This window comes from Gracilinanus agilis, chromosome 4 (genome assembly GCF_016433145.1).
Source record: "Gracilinanus agilis isolate LMUSP501 chromosome 4, AgileGrace, whole genome shotgun sequence".
In the NCBI taxonomy this organism is placed as follows: Eukaryota; Metazoa; Chordata; class Mammalia; order Didelphimorphia; family Didelphidae; genus Gracilinanus; species Gracilinanus agilis.
This window is the reverse complement of record NC_058133.1, coordinates 227,680,416-227,698,217: the sequence shown is the minus strand read 5'-3', so window position 1 is coordinate 227,698,217 and position 17,802 is coordinate 227,680,416. Positions and strand designations below refer to the sequence as shown.

Genomic DNA, 17,802 nt, shown 5'->3' with positions numbered 1-17,802 from the left:
ATATATATATATGTATGTATATGTATGTATGTATATATACATATATATGTACATATATATATACATGTTTAAATCAATTCTTTATTTTTCATAAACAAGAGTCTCTTTAGCATTCCTTGCACCTGGCCCTGAAGGGAAGTTCATCTTTGAGCTTCACTTCACTTTGATATCAACTATCAAAAGTATCTAGAAACAATTTTGAACCTTTATTTTCTAGTTCTTTGTCTTTATTTGTGTGCTCACCTATTTTATTTTTACACCTTAGAGGTTGGTCTTTACATGGATACTGTCAGACTACTTTCTAATTTTCCCAGTAGTTTTGTGGAACACTGAATTCTTCTTCCAAGTAGCTGTGGTCTTGGCTTTGTTAAAAAGTAGGTTATCATGCTATTTTGCTTCTATATGTTGTGTACCTAGTCTGTTCCACAGATAGACTTCGCTGTTTCTTAAATAGTACCAAATGTTTTGATGACTGTTGCTTTGTAGCACGTTTTGAGATATGGTACTGGAAGACCTACCCTCTTTTCTTCTCAATTTTCCTCATCATTTCTCTTAATCTTCTAACTCTGTGCCAAGCATTGGTTGACATGGTACTAAGTAAATTAAGGAATTACCTCCATTTTAATTATATTGACTTGACCTAATCATGACCAATGAATATTTCTCTAATTACTTAGGTATGCCTTTATTTGTATTGTATAAATGGAAATTTTGAATCTTGGACTTCATTCCCCCATAAGTCCTTAGTTTTCCCAAAGTTCCCTTTAATCTCTCCTACACCTTCACGTTTGTGTGGTTGCATTATTGTTTTATAGTTGGCTGTAACTCTTTCCTCTCTCTCTTTAGTTCCTGGAAGCAAGCTGGTTAGTACCTTTTAGTTAGTCTCTTTTGTTAATGTGTTATTAATAAAATATTTATGAATATAATATTTAATATTTGCATATTAATTTTAGTCTCCACAGTATGAACAAGACACATTTTGTATTATCCCTTTCTTTTCCCCAGAACTTAAGAAAGTATTTTGTACTGACTAGGAACTTACTAGATATTTGTAATTGAACAAATTGATAAATTTGAATTATAAAGAGGTCATTTAATATTTAAAGGCTGACAAAAACTCTTATTGAAACCTACTTTTGCCTTTTATGAATTTCTTTCCTTCTAGTATTTGTATGAAAGCATGTAGAATTGCCTTGATGACATTCCTGACTCTGTAGACATTATCTATCACTCAATTCATTGCTAGGAGCAATTTTCTTAAAAATCTCACCTTCTGGGGCAGCTGGGTAGCTCAGTGGATTGAGAGCCAGGCCTAGAGATGGGAGGTCCTAGGTTCAAATCCAGCCTCAGACACTTCCCAGCTGTGTGACCCTGGGCAAGTTACTTGACCCCCATTGCCTACCCTTACCACTCTTCCACCTATAAGTCAATACACAGAAGTTAAGGGTTTAAAAAAAAAATCTCACCTTCAAAAGCCTCATATCTAGAAATCTCACAAAACATCCTAGAAATTCTTTTTACTGCTGGTTCAACATTTAGGTGTGATGGAGTTCAAACTAACCAAGAGGAAAAAGTGAAGACTTGATGAGTATTTTGAAGCTATAGAATCTCTCTTCCTCCTTTTAGCTAAAGTCACACTTCAGCAAGTATTATCCCACTGCATAAGTTGGTCATTTTTGTGGTTGGAAGGCTATACAATAAGAGAATTTCACTTCTTTGTTATTACCAGAGTACTTTCCCTTATTCCCACCCAAGGAGAAAGAAATTACAATTTAAAGAGCCACTAGACTAGAAATCAATGCTGTCTACTATTTCTGGGGCCATAAAATCTTAAAAGCAGAAATACATTAGAGAAAATGAGACCAGGTCCCTCCTAAAGCAGGATTACCCAGCTTTGTTACTAAAGCATCAGGGGAAATAATACTAACTAAATACTAATACTAACTAAAATAATAGTAACTAATAAATACTAACTAATGTCTGTGGACTTAAATAGTGCTTATCATTACATGGTCTAGAATTTGTGGTAAGTATGATGGTAAACATGCTAAGGTAAGGAGGAATATCTTTTGCTTTAAGCAAAAGCTCAGGTGTTAAAAAATATAATTTCCAAATGCTGAGCCTGAGATTGTGATAAACCCACAAAGTGCTTTGCTTACTTTTGGGGATGCTAGTAACAGTATGATTATTTCCGCGTGACCTGATTACTCTTCAGGTAATATATTTAGACATATTCTGGAGCATGCCATTCAATAATATTGACAATAATAATGACAATATTTTTGATGATAGCACATAATTCTGTAGCACAAAACACATCAGAAAGGAAGGACATGGCAATACAATGATCCATAACAATTCTGAGGGATTTATGGAAAAGAACGCTACCCACATTTAGAGGAAGAACTACAGGAGTGGAAACACAGAAGAAAAGCAACTGCTTGAACACATGGGTTGAGGCGGACATGATTGGGGATGTAGACTGGAAACTACCACATCAATGCTACTATCAACAATTTGGAAATAAGTCTTGAATGATGACACATGTTAAAACCAGTGGAAATGCGCATTGGCTATGGAGGGGAGGAGGAGGTCGGGGAGGCGAAGGGAAAGTAAGAGCATGAATCATGTAACCATGATAACTTTTCTAAAAAAATAAAAAAGTATTAAAAAAAAGAAAGGAAGGACATAGCATTTGTCAAGTAGGTCCCAGGCATTGTGCTAAGTAATTTACAAATATTGTCCCATTTAATCTTCCCCAAGCCCCTGAGAAGTAGGTGTTATTATTATCCCCATTTAATAGCTGAAGAAATTGAGACAGATGGAGTTTAAGTGACTTGCCCAGGATAATAGGGCTACTGGCTGTTGGAGACTGGATATGTTAGGTTTCATAATTCCAGACGGTGTGCTATCCACTGAGACACCTAGCTACCTTATCTCAATATTATATGTATGTAAATAGATATTTTTAATTTCATGAATACAAGGTGTCAAAGATCCTAGTATTTCATGAGTCAATATTCTTTGGCCCAAGTTAACAATGATTTTGGTTGCTATTTTTCATACAATGAATCCAAAATTCTTGATTTAGTCAGGATCATACACAACCATAACAGAATTTCAGAGAACAGACAATAGATATGTAGTCCAACTCATACATGAAGAGAATCCTTTTGACAACAAATACACTAAGCCATCATACAGTTTTGTTTAAAGACTTCCCATAAAGCAGAATTCTTTACCTCCTGAGGAATCCCACACTTTTGGACAGTTCTAATGGTCAGGGCAGCTAGGTAGGGCAGTAGATAGGGTGACCTGGAGGCAGGAAGACCTGAATTCAAATCTGGCCTTAGATACTTACTAGCTGCATGACCCTGAGCAAGTCACTTCACCCTGTTTGCCTCCATTTCTCCTTTGTAAAATAAGCTGGAGAAGGAAATGGCAAACTATTCTAGTATCTTTGTCAAGAAATCTCAAATGCAACTGAAATGACTGAACAACAAATAACTTTAAAGTTTAGGTAGCTTTTCCTTACATCAAGGCTACATTTACCTCTTCACAACTTCCACACATAGCTTCTCATTTCTTCTGTCTTGGACTATTTCTACTTTTAGGTGTTAGCTCTTTAAATGTTTGAATGTAGGTATCATTTCTCACCTAAATCTTTTTTTCGTAGCTAAATATGTCCACTTCCTTTAAATGACTCTTATATGGAATTAAGGCAGTTTGGATGGCACAATGGATGGAGTGATACTAAATAGTTGTGTAGCCATGAGCAAGTCACTTCATTGCTCTCTGCCTTGTTTTCCTCATTTGTAAAGTGGGATGATAATAATAGCGCCTAGCTCCCAAAGTTGTCATGAGGATCAAATGATTGTGCCAAAGAATAAATCATGGAAGAAATCAATAATTTCATTAAAGATAATGACAACAGTTAGTCAACATGTTAAAATTTGTGGGATGCAGCCAAAGAAGTACTTAGGGGAAATTTTATATTTTTCAAAATGCCTACATAAAAATAAGAACCAATTGATGAATTAGATATCAAACAAAAAAAATAAAATCCTCAATTAAATACCAAAATAGAAATTCTGAAAATCAAAGGAGAGATGAATAGAACTAAAAGTAAAAAAGTTTTAAAAAGTGCACTAATGAATAGAATTAGGAGATGTTTTGTGAAAAATAAAATAAAAGAGAAACTATTGATCAATTTGATTAAAAAAAAGAAAACCAAATTCCTAATATTAAAAATGATAAAAGGTGAATACACCATCAATGAAGAAGAAATAAAACAACTATTAGGAGTTATTATGCCAAATTATACATCAATATAACTAACAATTTCAGTGAATATTATGAACATTTACAAAAATCTAAACCACCCAGATTAAAAGAAGCAGAAAGAGAATATTTAAATAACCCTATATTAGAAAAAAAAAAGTAATTGAATGAGCCATAAAGGCATTCCCTAAGAAAAAAATCCAGAGGACTGGATAGATTTACAGTTGAATTCTATCAAACATTTGAAGAATAATTAATTCAAATGCACTATATTTTTCAAAATTAGGTAAATAAGAGATCTACAAAATTCTTCCTATGACATTGTATTCATACTTTAGCCAGAGAAAGCAAAAGTAGAAAGAAATCTATAGACCAATTTTTTTTAGTGAATATTGAGGTAAAAATTCAAAATAAAATACTAGTAAGGAGATTAGAACCAAATATCACAAAGATCATACAACGATGCAAAGTGAAATTAGCAAAATCGGGAGAAAATTGTACATTATAATAGCAATATTGTAGTGATTCTCAACTGTCAAAAGCCTAGCTATTTTGATTAATTCCATGGTCCAATACAAGTACAAAAGGCAAATGATGAAAAATGCTATCCTTCTCCAGAGAAAAAACTGTTGAACTATGAATCCAAATTGAAGCATTTTTTTTTTACTTTCCTTACTTGCCTTTTTTTTGGGAACATGGTTAATACGGAAATATATTTGGCATGTTTCATATTCATAATTGCTATAATATTGGTTGTCTTTCCAAAGGGTGAGGAAAAGAAATTGGAACTCAAATAAAACAATGGATAATTTTTTAAAAGGCTTATCTTAGTATTCTAACCCATTAACATCATGATCCTCTGTCTTCCAGAGGAATAGTTAAATCTCATAGCTTTGTTCTAGTCTAGTCTGTCAAAATATTTTTGGATCCTGAATCCACATTCAGGGTTTATCCCTCCTTCTCCATTTTTGAGTTATCTAAAAGTTTAATAAGGATAACATCCATGCTTTTATTCAAATCATTGATAAAGATGTTAAATAGTGAGAAAGGTCACTGGGGGATCTCCTACCAAGCTGATTATAAACCATTAATATGGTACAGTGAGTAGACTGCCGGACCTGGAGTCAAGAAGACCCGAGTTCAAATTTGGCCTCAGACACTTAGTAGGTTTATGGCTCTGGGCAAGTCACTTAACCTTTGTTTGCCTCTATGTTCTACTTTGTAAAAATAATAATAGTATCTATCTCCTAGGGTTGTTTAGAGTATATCTAATGAGATAATAATTGTAAAGTGCTTATCACAGTGCCTGACACATAGTAAGCCCTATATAAATGTTAGCTATAATAAATGTCTATTTGAATTTGAGCATTAAACTGTTTCCCAACCATCTTATTTTTCTGTCATCTAATCGATATTTCCCTAAATTTTCCATAAAATAATGGAAAGACTATCACATACACTGCTAAATCTAGACTATAGCTAGTAGATCTTATCAGTTTGGTGGTATGTCAAAAAAAGGAAGTTAATACAACATAATCTATTCATATATATATATATATATGTATATATATATATATATATATACACACACACCTTTCAACTTAAGATCACTATTGAGCATTGGCTCCAAGGCTAGGCAATAGGGGTCAAGTTACTTGCCCAGAGTCACACTGTTAGGAAATGTATGAGGCCAGATTTGAACATAGGACCTCCTGTCTCTAGACTTGGCTTTCTACCCACTGAGCCACCTAGTTGCCCCTTAAGATCTGTTCTTGATCCAGCCATTCTGGCTCCATTATGATCCATTCTTTTTCTAGAAGTTCATTAACTAACCATCCTAACATTTTATTCTGGAATTTTTGCCAGAAATTTAAGGCTTACTGAGTTATAAAGTACATAGAATCAATTCTCTTCTCTCTTTTTAAAAAATCAGAATAAGATTTGTCTTTTTTGGTGCCACTTTTGTCTTTTATGAGCTTTCAAAGGTCACTGATAGTGTCTTAGCAGGCATATCTCCAAGTACTCTCAGTACTTAAGAATGTTTTTGTCCAAGTCAGTTGAATTGACTCATCAGGGACAGTTAGATGATCTCCTATTAAGTCCCATATTTATCTTGTGTATCAAATAACATGAACAATTTTTATTTTGTCTCTTTCTGTCTAAATGCTATTTTCTATCACAAAAAAGGAAAAAAATAAAAATTAATCAGTTCTGCCTTTTCTCTTAGATGTTATCTTCATTTGTTCCATCATAAGCAGAGTTCATCCTTTCTTTAATTCTCCTTCGTTTCTCTGATATAGTTACAAATGTTGCCAAACTCTATTTATTGCCATTACCTGTCCTAATCAACCTCAGCTCATTCTGAGTTTTAATACCACTAACATTAGTCTATATATTACTACACCAAGTTACTGTATTAATCTTCTTTTATTTGCTCTTTCTGTATTGACGAATACTAAGATGAGACAGTCATTTCCTTCTCCATTCACCTAAGGTTTCCATTGTTTTCAGTGCAACAGCAGGTTTCTCTGGTGAGAAACAAATTGAGATTAAGCTTTTCCCTCTCATTGATTCCTTCACTAATAAAATTATCATTAAAGTGAGTCAAAAATTATCTGTTTCCCTAAATTTGGCAGAGAGAGCATTGAAGTAGATACTTGAATAAATAAAGTCACTCATTACACCTCTATCATGTCTCTGTCTTCATCTTTTGATCTATTTTATAAGATTTCATGTGGACTCTAGTATAATTTGCTGACAACAAAACTTTTGTTTTAGCTTCTGTTGATTTGAATCCAAATAATTTTCTAACATACGCCCTGCCTAAGGCTTGTGGACTTACTCATATTTGGATGAATTCCTAATATCCAGTGTTACTAGACACCTCCTCTTCCTTTTACCTAGTGTATTTAATTTGATTAAATTAAATACTCTTCCAAGGCCATATTTCAACCATGGGTTTCATCCTAATAAGTTTGAGTGACACATATCTGCTCAAGTTTGTTTTCCTATATTAGGATCTCTACTCGGTTATACTTTGTATATTTATTCACAGACTTTTGAAGCCAAGACTTACTAATGATTCCTTTCTTGGATTTTATGTTCTATGAAATTTGGTTTGTCTCCATTATTATTCTTTTGATAGTGTCGTTATTTTTTTATGGTATCTATCTTGGTGGATATACTGTATCTAGACACTTTTCTCTTTCTTTTCCTTTTCAGGTTAAAAAATTTCAATAGCAAGAGCATCTTGTCACTTGTGTGGCCTGAATTTGATCCTTGGATACTTCCTAGGTTATGAAATTTCATGAAGTCATGAATGGATCTGGAGATACTGCTTCTACTAGGTATTAGTGTTTGCTCTTTTGGACATCAGGGATCTTTGCCTCATCCCAAACCTTTGTGATACTCCTAAACCATAGGACTATTCATACAATAAAGTCTCAATAAATTAGATCCAACTAAATTGTGATATTGTGGCCATGGATAGGCTGAAAACCTATCTACAAAAAACCCTGTAAATTTGACCACTTGATATGATGCAGTGGGTGGAGGACTGGGTTTGGAGTTAGGAAGACATCTTCCCGAGTTCTAATCTGGCCTCAGACACTTATAACGGGGCAAGTTCCTGTTTGCTCATCTGTAAAATGAGCTGGAGAAGCAAATGGCAAACTACTCCAGTATCTTTGTCAAGAAAATTCTAAATGGGTGTCACAAGAGTCAAACACGACTGAAACGGCTAAAGAACAACAACAAATGTGCAGGAGCTTGAAAGATCTTCAAATCTGAAGCAGAAGTAACTGTTGGGTTGGATTGTATAATTGCTGGCCACAGGGTTTGGAAAATCTGAATTCAAGTTCTGTCTCTAACACATATTGACTGAGTGATTGGCAAACTACCTATTTCTCTTAGTGCCCTATGGAAATTCTCTAAGGTTATAAATTGGAGAGAAAGTGGCAGGTTGCATTGATAATTTCCTCATTCAGGAATTTCTTTCACTAACTGACAGGTCTGTTTTCTCCTAAAATTGAGGAAATTTGGATTTAAGGATTGAGTGTAGATATGCATTCAATATTCAATACGTTTTTCAGTTCTCACATTATGGCCCTTCTACTCTTCTTAACTGCTCATCTGGCATCTTACCATTAATTTTTGCTAAATTCTGTTCTCATCTGTAAACAACATGCCAACTAGATCAGGCATTTGAGACACAACAAGGATAGTGAATGTCTTGAAGAAGAGTCTGGAAGAGGATTGAATCTACTCATAGGTAATAGATTATTCATTTAATGGTTATAAATTCCAGCTAAGGATTATTAGGACTCATATGTTTAGTTTAATACAAGATTGTTGAATGAATTTACTGCCTCAACAATTTCAAATCAATAAACATTTATTAGTCACCTATTGCATGCATGATACTATTCTAGGTACTGGGGGAGACACAAAACTTTAGATAAGACTTAGTCCCTTAACTTTGAGTGATTTTACACAGATATTATTCAAAATGACAGAGTAAGTGTATTAGAGAAGTAAAAAATGAAGCTTCATGTGAATATGAAGGAAGAAAGTGTCATTATTGGTAAAGAATATTAGGGTAGCCTTCCTGGGTGGTGGCAATATTTGAGTTAATATTACTGATATGAATTCAACAGTTGAATATGGAGTGGGAGGGTATGATATTCCAGATGTAATGAACAACATGAGCAAAAGCAGAGATGGGAAATCACAGGGTAGATTTGAGGAGCAATGAGTAGTTCAATTCCTTTAGAGTCCAGTGTATAAAAAAAGAGAAGAGCAGGGCATAAGACTAGAGAAATAGCATAGTACCAGGTTTAATAGATGTGTTCAAATGTCAAACAAAGAAATTAGCACTTTACTTGAAAGCTATCTGGGAGTCACCAAATATTTTTATTTTAGTGGCTCCACAAAAGACAAATTGGTGAGGGAGAGAATGGAGGCAGGGAGGTAGTCTGTTAGGAGGCTACCAAAAAGACTCAGATTGTCACCAATTAATGCCTGTGCTAGGGTGCTGGAAGAGAGAGGAGATGATGAAATTGAGATATGAGAAATAGAATTAGTAGGATTTGATAACTGATTCTGTATGAAAAGTAAATCATTCAGTCAACAAACATTTATAAACATTTAATATATATCAAACAGAGTGATAAATACTAGGTACAAGGAAAGACAGAAGGTAGAATCAATCTTCAAAGAACTCACAATGTAATGGAGATGAGAGAGGTAGAAGCTCAAAGAGGATAAATGTTTTAAACTTGTGAAAATAGATCAATAGTGATTCCAAAGATAGAGAATAAAGCAGAAGCTGGAGGAAGTTGAGGAATGGTGGGAAACAGAATAAGTTTTTATCTTGGATACTTAGTTGGACTTCCTGGGAGGACATCTTAAGTGGATATATGGCAGTCCATGCGTAATTGTTGCTTACATTTAAAGAACACTTTAAGGTTCTCAAAACATTTTTCCAATAAAAACTTTGTGAAATAGGTGGTATAAGTATTAGTATTCCCCTTGCAAAGATAAGTTTTAGCTAGATTAGATGAGTTGTCCAAGGCTTCCCAGTTATAAAGTCAGATGTTCTTTAGAGAGTTAAAGATAAAGGACTAGAATTTTGGGGGAAAATCTCAATGGTTTTATATAAACTTGTTTTTGTAATTCTGCAGGATAAATAGAAACTCCATAACTCACTGTCCCCAGCCAAGTTCCTAAAACCTAAAAAAAATTGTCCCATTTTCAATTCATTTTTTTCACCCAATGGGGAGGTTTTTTTTTGTCACAATGAAACAACTGTTTTCATTGTTTTTTTCTGTTTCATGAGCAAATTTAGTTTTCCATAGTCATTACAATAGTAGACATTTATATAATATGTATGCACATTAACTTATTTAGTTCTTACAACCTGAGAATTAGGGCATGCAAATATTCTTGCTTCTGTTTCACAAATGAGTAACCTAAGTTTTGGTCATGATCACAGAATTCATAAGGATAATAACCAAAATTAGAATTTAGATCTTCTGGGTTCTACTTCAGAGTCCAAACCTCTTTCTACTACATATCATCTCAATTGACTATGTGAATTAGAAAAAGCCATTTTTCTTTTGTTTCTCAGTGCATAAATATATCTTCAATCTCATCAATGTAAGTATTCCTTCCATCAGAGTAGGACATTATCCATCCATAACTTCTGTTTGATTCTTGTCCATGTCCTTTGATAGATCCTACACAAAGGAGCTATGATTGGATAGTTAGATAGGTTGGTGTTGTTTCTCTAGATATTTTTAAATTTTCTGGATATCGCTCAGGCTATCCATCTGCTGTTCATGCCGCACAACAGTGAGCTAATATTTGAATTAATGTTGTAAGCAGCACTCACAACAACATTCGGAAATAAATGGTGAAGCTATTCTTATTTTATAGATGAGGAAATTGAGACTTAAGAAGGCCAAGTGAGGTGCCCAGAATCATTTAGTTAGCAAGTATCTTAGGCAGGATTTAAATCCAAGTCTGCCTGACTTAATAACATTCTGTTTTTATTAGTGGTTCACTTCATTATCTAATCATACATTCCCTAAATAATATCCTTTAGTTTCTTCTTAACATCATTGGAAATGTGCTACAACCAGATTGGACCCAGGATGAGCCTCTCCATTTAGCTATGGGTCAATAATAGTTTTATTCCCCAGAGATTTTAATATTCCAACATGCAACATTGTTATGAAAACATCTGAATTAAAAAAACTATCTCTGAATTATGGGAAACAAACTGGCATCATCAAATATACTATACAATTTCCAAAATGCAACTAATCTCTTCTAATTAAATTCTAGGTTCAAACTAGTGTCTGTCTAGATTGGTACATGCATATATTGGCTTAATGAACTTGCCATTCAATGATATGCCATAATTTGGATTTTGGAAATTTTCATCATTTTTGTTTGATTCTAGCAGTATAATATCATTTGCTAACAAGAACATCTGGAGGAGCTCAAAAATGATAGGAAATCCCTCTTCCATCTGGCTTTTGAGGAGGGAAATTTCCATGACAAGAGTGAACTCTTTTGCTGGGTCTGTTGTTTAATTGTTTTTCATTTGGGTCTGACTCTTCATGATCTCATTTAGGGTTTTCTTGGCAAAGATACTGAAGTGGTTTACTATTTCCTTCTCCAGTTCATTTTACAGGTGAGGAAAGTGAGGAAAACAGGGTTAAGTGACTTGTCTGGGGTCATACAGCAAATATCTGAGCTGGATTTGAACTCATATCTTCCTGACTCTAGACCTAGCGCTTTATCCACTGTTCCACTTAGCTGTCCAGCTGTGTATGACTGTTTTGGATCTGGCTTGATTTGTTGTTCAGTCATTTAGTCATATTTAACTCTATGGGTCCCCATGGACATTGTCCATGTTCACCTAGCTGCCCAAGCCTGATAGGTGAGAACTAACCTGTCTGATAGGCTAGGATTATTAGCAATCAGGGGTCACTGAATGAAGTTCTTTCTATTGTTGCAATTATAAAAGATTCTTTTATGATCTTAAGATGCCCAAGCTTCTGCCCATGCTTATGAATAAAGTGCTTGTCCTAAAGCAGAGGAATCTCTTCACTTGTTCACCCAAACCTATTTAGGTTCCCTATTACCTCTAGGATCAAATATGAAACTCCCTTTTTGGCTTTCAAAGAGCTTCACAGTCTGTACCCTTTCTACTTTTCCAGCCTTCTAACACCGTACTCCCTTTCATGTACTGTATGATCAAGTGATAGTGGTGTCCTGGATAGTCTTTGCATGTGACACTTCATCTCCCATTCTGACTTTTAACTGGTTGTCTCCCATGCCTTGAATGTATGCTCCCCTCACCTCCTGCTCCTCTGGCTTTCTTTATGTCCCCACTTTCTGGAAGAAGTCCTTCTCAGTCCCGATTAAAGATAGTCACTTGCCTGTGAAATTTTCTCCAATTTATCCTCATACAGTATCCCAAAAGTCTTACTGTAATTTCAGCATCAAAAAGCTGAAAACTATAGTAATAATAATAGTACTCCATCCACTGCATTTCCTAGCTTCCCTGTGGCACCTATAGGAGTAGTCATAAGTTAGTTGGGAAATACCAATGGTCACTAAGGGGCAGCAGCTAAACAAACAGGGACACATTTTTTTAAATGTCATTTCCTAGGTTTTGTATGATAATACATGTAGAACCCAGGTAGACTTACTTGCCAGCTCTGGGACAGAGGAGGGAAGGAAGGAAGGGACATAAATGGAATCATATAACTTTGGAAAATTTATGTGGAAATTTGTTATTACAGGTGATTGGTAAAAATAAATGAATAAATAAATAAAATGTCATTTGCATTGATAAAATCCTATACTTGTTTGATGTTAAGTTGCTTAAAAATACCAAAGATTTTAGTGTAGAGAATTTCCTTATTTTGGGTTTTCAACAGTTGTGGCTGCTGAGGAGACAAGAGCTGTCATGCCTACAAAGATGGCAGTTGCCAATTCAAACAGGGAATAGGGCTGGTGGGTGGGGATGAAGGTATGTGCCACTATTTCTAGATTCTTGGGTTTACCTGTCATTGAAAGTATATAGTTAGAAATATCTTGGAACCCTAAAAACAACATTACCCCAACTTCCTTTCTGTATTACCTAGGTAAAGAAAGTTTGGGTAATGTCATTTTTAGGGTTCCAAGATATTTCTAACTATACAAAAGTGAGCCATTGTTTGGGGGTGTGAGTAGTGGGGACATTGGACCACTTCTCCACAACATTCACCACTATGATAATGGATTAGGGGGTCAGAGTAGACTGGAGAGAATCACTATTTCTGGGGCATTTTGGCACAGGGGTCCAGGCTATCTCTACGTGGGTCTGAGGGAAGGTGGGTATGCTGATTTAACCCGCCTGATGTATGTCCCTTCTCTGTGTCTCTTTAGGGATGACTTGAAGCTCCATCAAACCTGGTTTGGCTAGCTTGTGAGTGGCAACCGGTGTTACTGTTAGCAAGATTCGTGGACCTCTTCTTCCCAAGGGTTGCTCCTCTTGTTGAATGTTGACAAATTATTCTGTTTAATGTAACTGTCATTCTTTTTCCTGTTTTCACTATGAATTGGGGATGATATGGCTCACTTTGGTCTTATACCACATTTTGTAGACTTATTTACATTTCCACAACTGTTCAGTTTAATGAGCTAATATGGCTCATAATCTTCCCTGTAAATGTTTTAGAAATGAGTGTGTATCCCACTCATCTTGTCCCTAGCTACTATGTCTTTCTACTTTGCAGAAAGATCATGTATTTGCTTATTAAGGTAATTTCTGGGTGCTTTTGGCCACTATTTAGGTAACTATTAATATTAGCCAAGCTTTCGTATTTCCCAGTGTTGGACATCAATAGCCTATTTGAAAAGGACAAGTTGGAGCCATTTCAATTGTTTATGGTGTTTTATTTTTAGACTTTTTTTTCTAATTTGAGGTTGGTTTGACCTTGTTCTGCCTAGTCAATGATCTGACTGCACATAGACAGCTGATACGGATAGGGTTTCCACATATGTAAGAGATCATTTCCTGCCCATTAAAATAGAGTCAATTTCACCTTTGTTGTGATGCTTTTTGATGCCTTTTATGCCCAATGCTTTCTGTCTTCTCACAAATAGTATTCATGATATACGAGTATAAGATGTAGCTAAAAGGCACAGAGGATAGTGTTGAATTTGCAGTTAGGAAGATGTGAGTTTGAATCTTGCTTCTAACTCAGTAGCAGTGTTTAACCACTGTTTGCCTCAGTTTCCTTATTTGTAAACTTTTATGTGAGGATAATATATATGTAAGGTACTTTGCAAACATTTAAAAGAATATATATGTAATTTATTATCACTATCATTATTATTGTTAATATTAATTATGCTTCTAATTATTTCCTTCTCCACATTAGTACAAATATATGAAATCCCAGAAAGTGATCTTGAATTTGTACTCTGAATACTGATCTCCCCAGCTTTAATTAAGTCCCAACTAAAATCCCAGCTTCTACAGGAAGCCTTTCCCAACTATTCAAAATTCTAACACCTTTCTTCCTTTAATTATTTCCTATTTATCTTGTATATAACTCATATTGTATATATTTGCTTGCATGTTAGTCTCCTGCATTAAATTTTGAGTTGGATAGCATTTTTGATCATGAGTCCTTTGGAACTGCCTTGGATCATTGTAATGATCAAAATAACTAAGTCTTTCACATTTGATCATCATTAAAATATTGATGTTAATATATATATGAAATTGTCATGTTTTTCCTTCACCACTTTATATCAGTTCATATGAATTTCCTAGATTTTTCTGAAACCATCCTGCTGACATTTCTTATAGCACAATGGTATTCCATCAAAATCATATGCCATAACATGTTCAGCCATTCCCTAATGGATAGACATTTCCTCTATTTACAATTCTTTACTACCACACAAAGAGCTGCTATAAACATTTTTGGACACAGAGTACCTTTTCCTTTGATTCTTTGGGACACAGATCTAGTAGTGGTATTGCTGGGTCAAAGGGTATGCATAGTTTTATAATCAAGGGGTCATTGTTCCAGTGTTCCCCAGAACAGTTGGATCTTTCATAATGGTGAATTAGCATCCCTATTTTTGACAACACCTTTAGCATGTTATTTTCCTTTTCTATCATATAAACCAATCTGAGAGGTGTGAGGTGGTATCTGAGAGTTGTTTTAATTTGCATTACTGTAATTAATAGCAATTTAGAGGTATCTTTCATATGACTATTAATAGCTTTGATTTCTCCTTCTGAAAACTGTCTGTTCATGTCCTTTGACATTTATTAACTTGGGAATGGCTCTTAATTTTATAAACTTGACTCAGTTCCCTATATATTTGGAAAAAGAGGCCTTTATCAGTGAAGGTTGCTATAGATTCTCTACCCCCACATCCCAGTTTCCTCCTTTCTTTCTAATTTTGGGTGGAGTATTTTTGTTTATGCAAAACTTTTATAATGTAATCAAAATGATCCATTTTACTTCCCATGATCCTCTCTATTTCTTGAGTGGTCATAAATTTTTATGTTACCCATATGTAAGACAAGTAAAATTTCTCATACTCTTCTAAACTGTTTATATAATTCTTTATGTTTAAATCATATACCCATTTTAACTTTATCTTGGCATTTGATATGAAATTTTGGTCTATAGTTTCTGCCAAAACGCTTTTTTTTTTCCCAGCAATTTTTGTTATATAGTGAGTTCTTGCCCCCAAAGCTTGGATCTTTGGATTTATTAAATAGCAGATTACTGTGGCCATTTCCTACTGGGTACTGTGTATCTAATTTATTCCCCTGATCCACCACTCTTGCCAGAGCATTTTGATAATTACTGCTAGGCCACCTTCCTTCACTATACTCATTATTATGCCTGTGATGAGCACTGCAATATGGCCAATCGTCTCAAGAAATGATGCTTCTTATTGGGTACCCTGTGAATCCAACACAACCAATTTCTTTGCCTCTCCAAGTAAAACTTCTGAATTACCCTTCCACTGAGCTAAAACTTGCTTTTGTGTGCTGGTTTTATTTGTATTGAGAATGTCAAAATTAATATAAATTAGTGCTCCTATAATGCCATTGTGTTCATTGTTATTGAACAAAGGTCCCTTTAACATTTAGCTTACCTTCATTTGTTAATATTTATAGGTGGCCTAAAAATTGTATGATTGTTAGCACCCAAAAAAATCCTATTTCTGTTACCATAGAAAGAAGTGGGGGTCCAAAAGATTAAAACTCATTTTAAAATCTGCCTTTGTTTCATGGATTGCTATGGTAAAAGAATGCATCACCTAATATCTGATATAATAAAGCTAATTTTCTCAGTTCTATGATATATACATATACATATGATATATACATATATTTTATAAAATATGATATATACATATATTTTATAAATATGTAAAATGTACCAAAATATGTCACATATTTGTATATTATGTATACAATATATTCATATACATGTATATAATAAATATACATATTTATAATATTTATATATATTATATATTTATGAAATGTGTAACAGCCTAGGTTGAGAAGCAATCTGATATGATTTAAAAACTACTTCTGTCATTGATAACTGGTGTGTCCTAAATAGAATTGAATATTTCTTTGTTAAAAAAAATTAGGAGTTTTAAGTGATCTCAAAAATATTTCTAAATCAAATATTTTACATCAATCTAACTTATAATTTACATTTATATTAGCACTTTAAGGTTTATTAAATAGTTTCCACCCCATAATATTGTGAGATAGATAGTATAGTCATTACTACACCCATTTTATAGATAAAAAACCTGAGAATCATAGTTCTTGGTCCCACAGGTAGTAATTGTTGGATCAAGGTTTGAACTCAGGTCCAAAATTCCAGCATGCTTTTCATTAAATCCTGCTGTTTCTCCTGTTATTATCAGTCAACTATTATTACAGTGGGGGAGATTGGACTTGTTAAGTATATTATAACTTCATTCAATTTAACTCAGTTCAAAAAAAATCCACCAATCACCTACTATTTGCAAATCATTGTATTAAGTCACTGGGATATCAACACAAAAAAGAGAATTTTTACTTGGAGACTTACACACAGAATGAAGCTACATCCCCCATCTTTGTTAGGTATTAGCAGAAATATGCATTGGTCCCATTTAGACACAACACTAGAAAAACTAGGTCATTTTCAGCTATTAAGCATAAAGGATGTTGTCAGTGACTTTCATCACTGAGAAAATATGACACTCTAGTGGCAAAAAAACTGGTCAGGAGCCTCAATACAACATAGCATTTCAGGCGATGTGGAATTCTTATATTCCATCAAAATTAACTGTAAATATCTATGAAACAAATTCTATTTCCCCACTGCTTTCCAGCATAAAACCAGAGGTAAATTGCCAAAGAAAAATCTCCCAGTAAACCCAAGTAGAAAATGAAGAGCGGAAAACATTAATATGGTGACCAAACAGGCTACTCTAGGAGGTGTGCTCAGGGAGCTCTATAATCATGTTCAGAGCTTTAGACATCTTTCTTGATATTCTTATTTCTCCTGTACTGTCATAAACTCTCTGAATTCCTACCTTTACTTGATAAAAGGAATTTCTCCCATGCAAACTGCCCTCCCCACCATTGACTCCACATTTGTAGCTTCTAATACTGAGCTCTCTTTTCTCTGGCAAAGTGTTGCAGCGAGCTCAGTTACAATATCACCATTTCATCAATACTTGTCCTGATTTCCCCATAGGATCACAGAGAGCTGGAATATGATATATTCCTGACTGAAGAGCTCTCGAATTTGAGGCTTTCTATTTCACAGAGAAAATCACTACCTTCAATTATCATTTCTATTAAATTTGAAATATTTCCTAGCAGCATGGAGTAATGAAAAGAACCCTGTGTATGTTTGGCTTATCTGCACGTATTGGTTACAAAGGAGGTCTTTTCTTTGTGTGCATGTGGGAGGG

At 34.4% G+C, this 17,802-nt stretch overlaps 1 protein-coding gene across 1 annotated transcript in view; it reads right to left on the bottom strand.

The window, feature by feature from the left end:
- LOC123246239 (mediator of RNA polymerase II transcription subunit 24-like) overlaps window positions 1–17,802 on the bottom strand; it is a 39,363-nt gene that overhangs the window by 15,056 nt on the left and 6,505 nt on the right. The window lies entirely within an intron of this gene.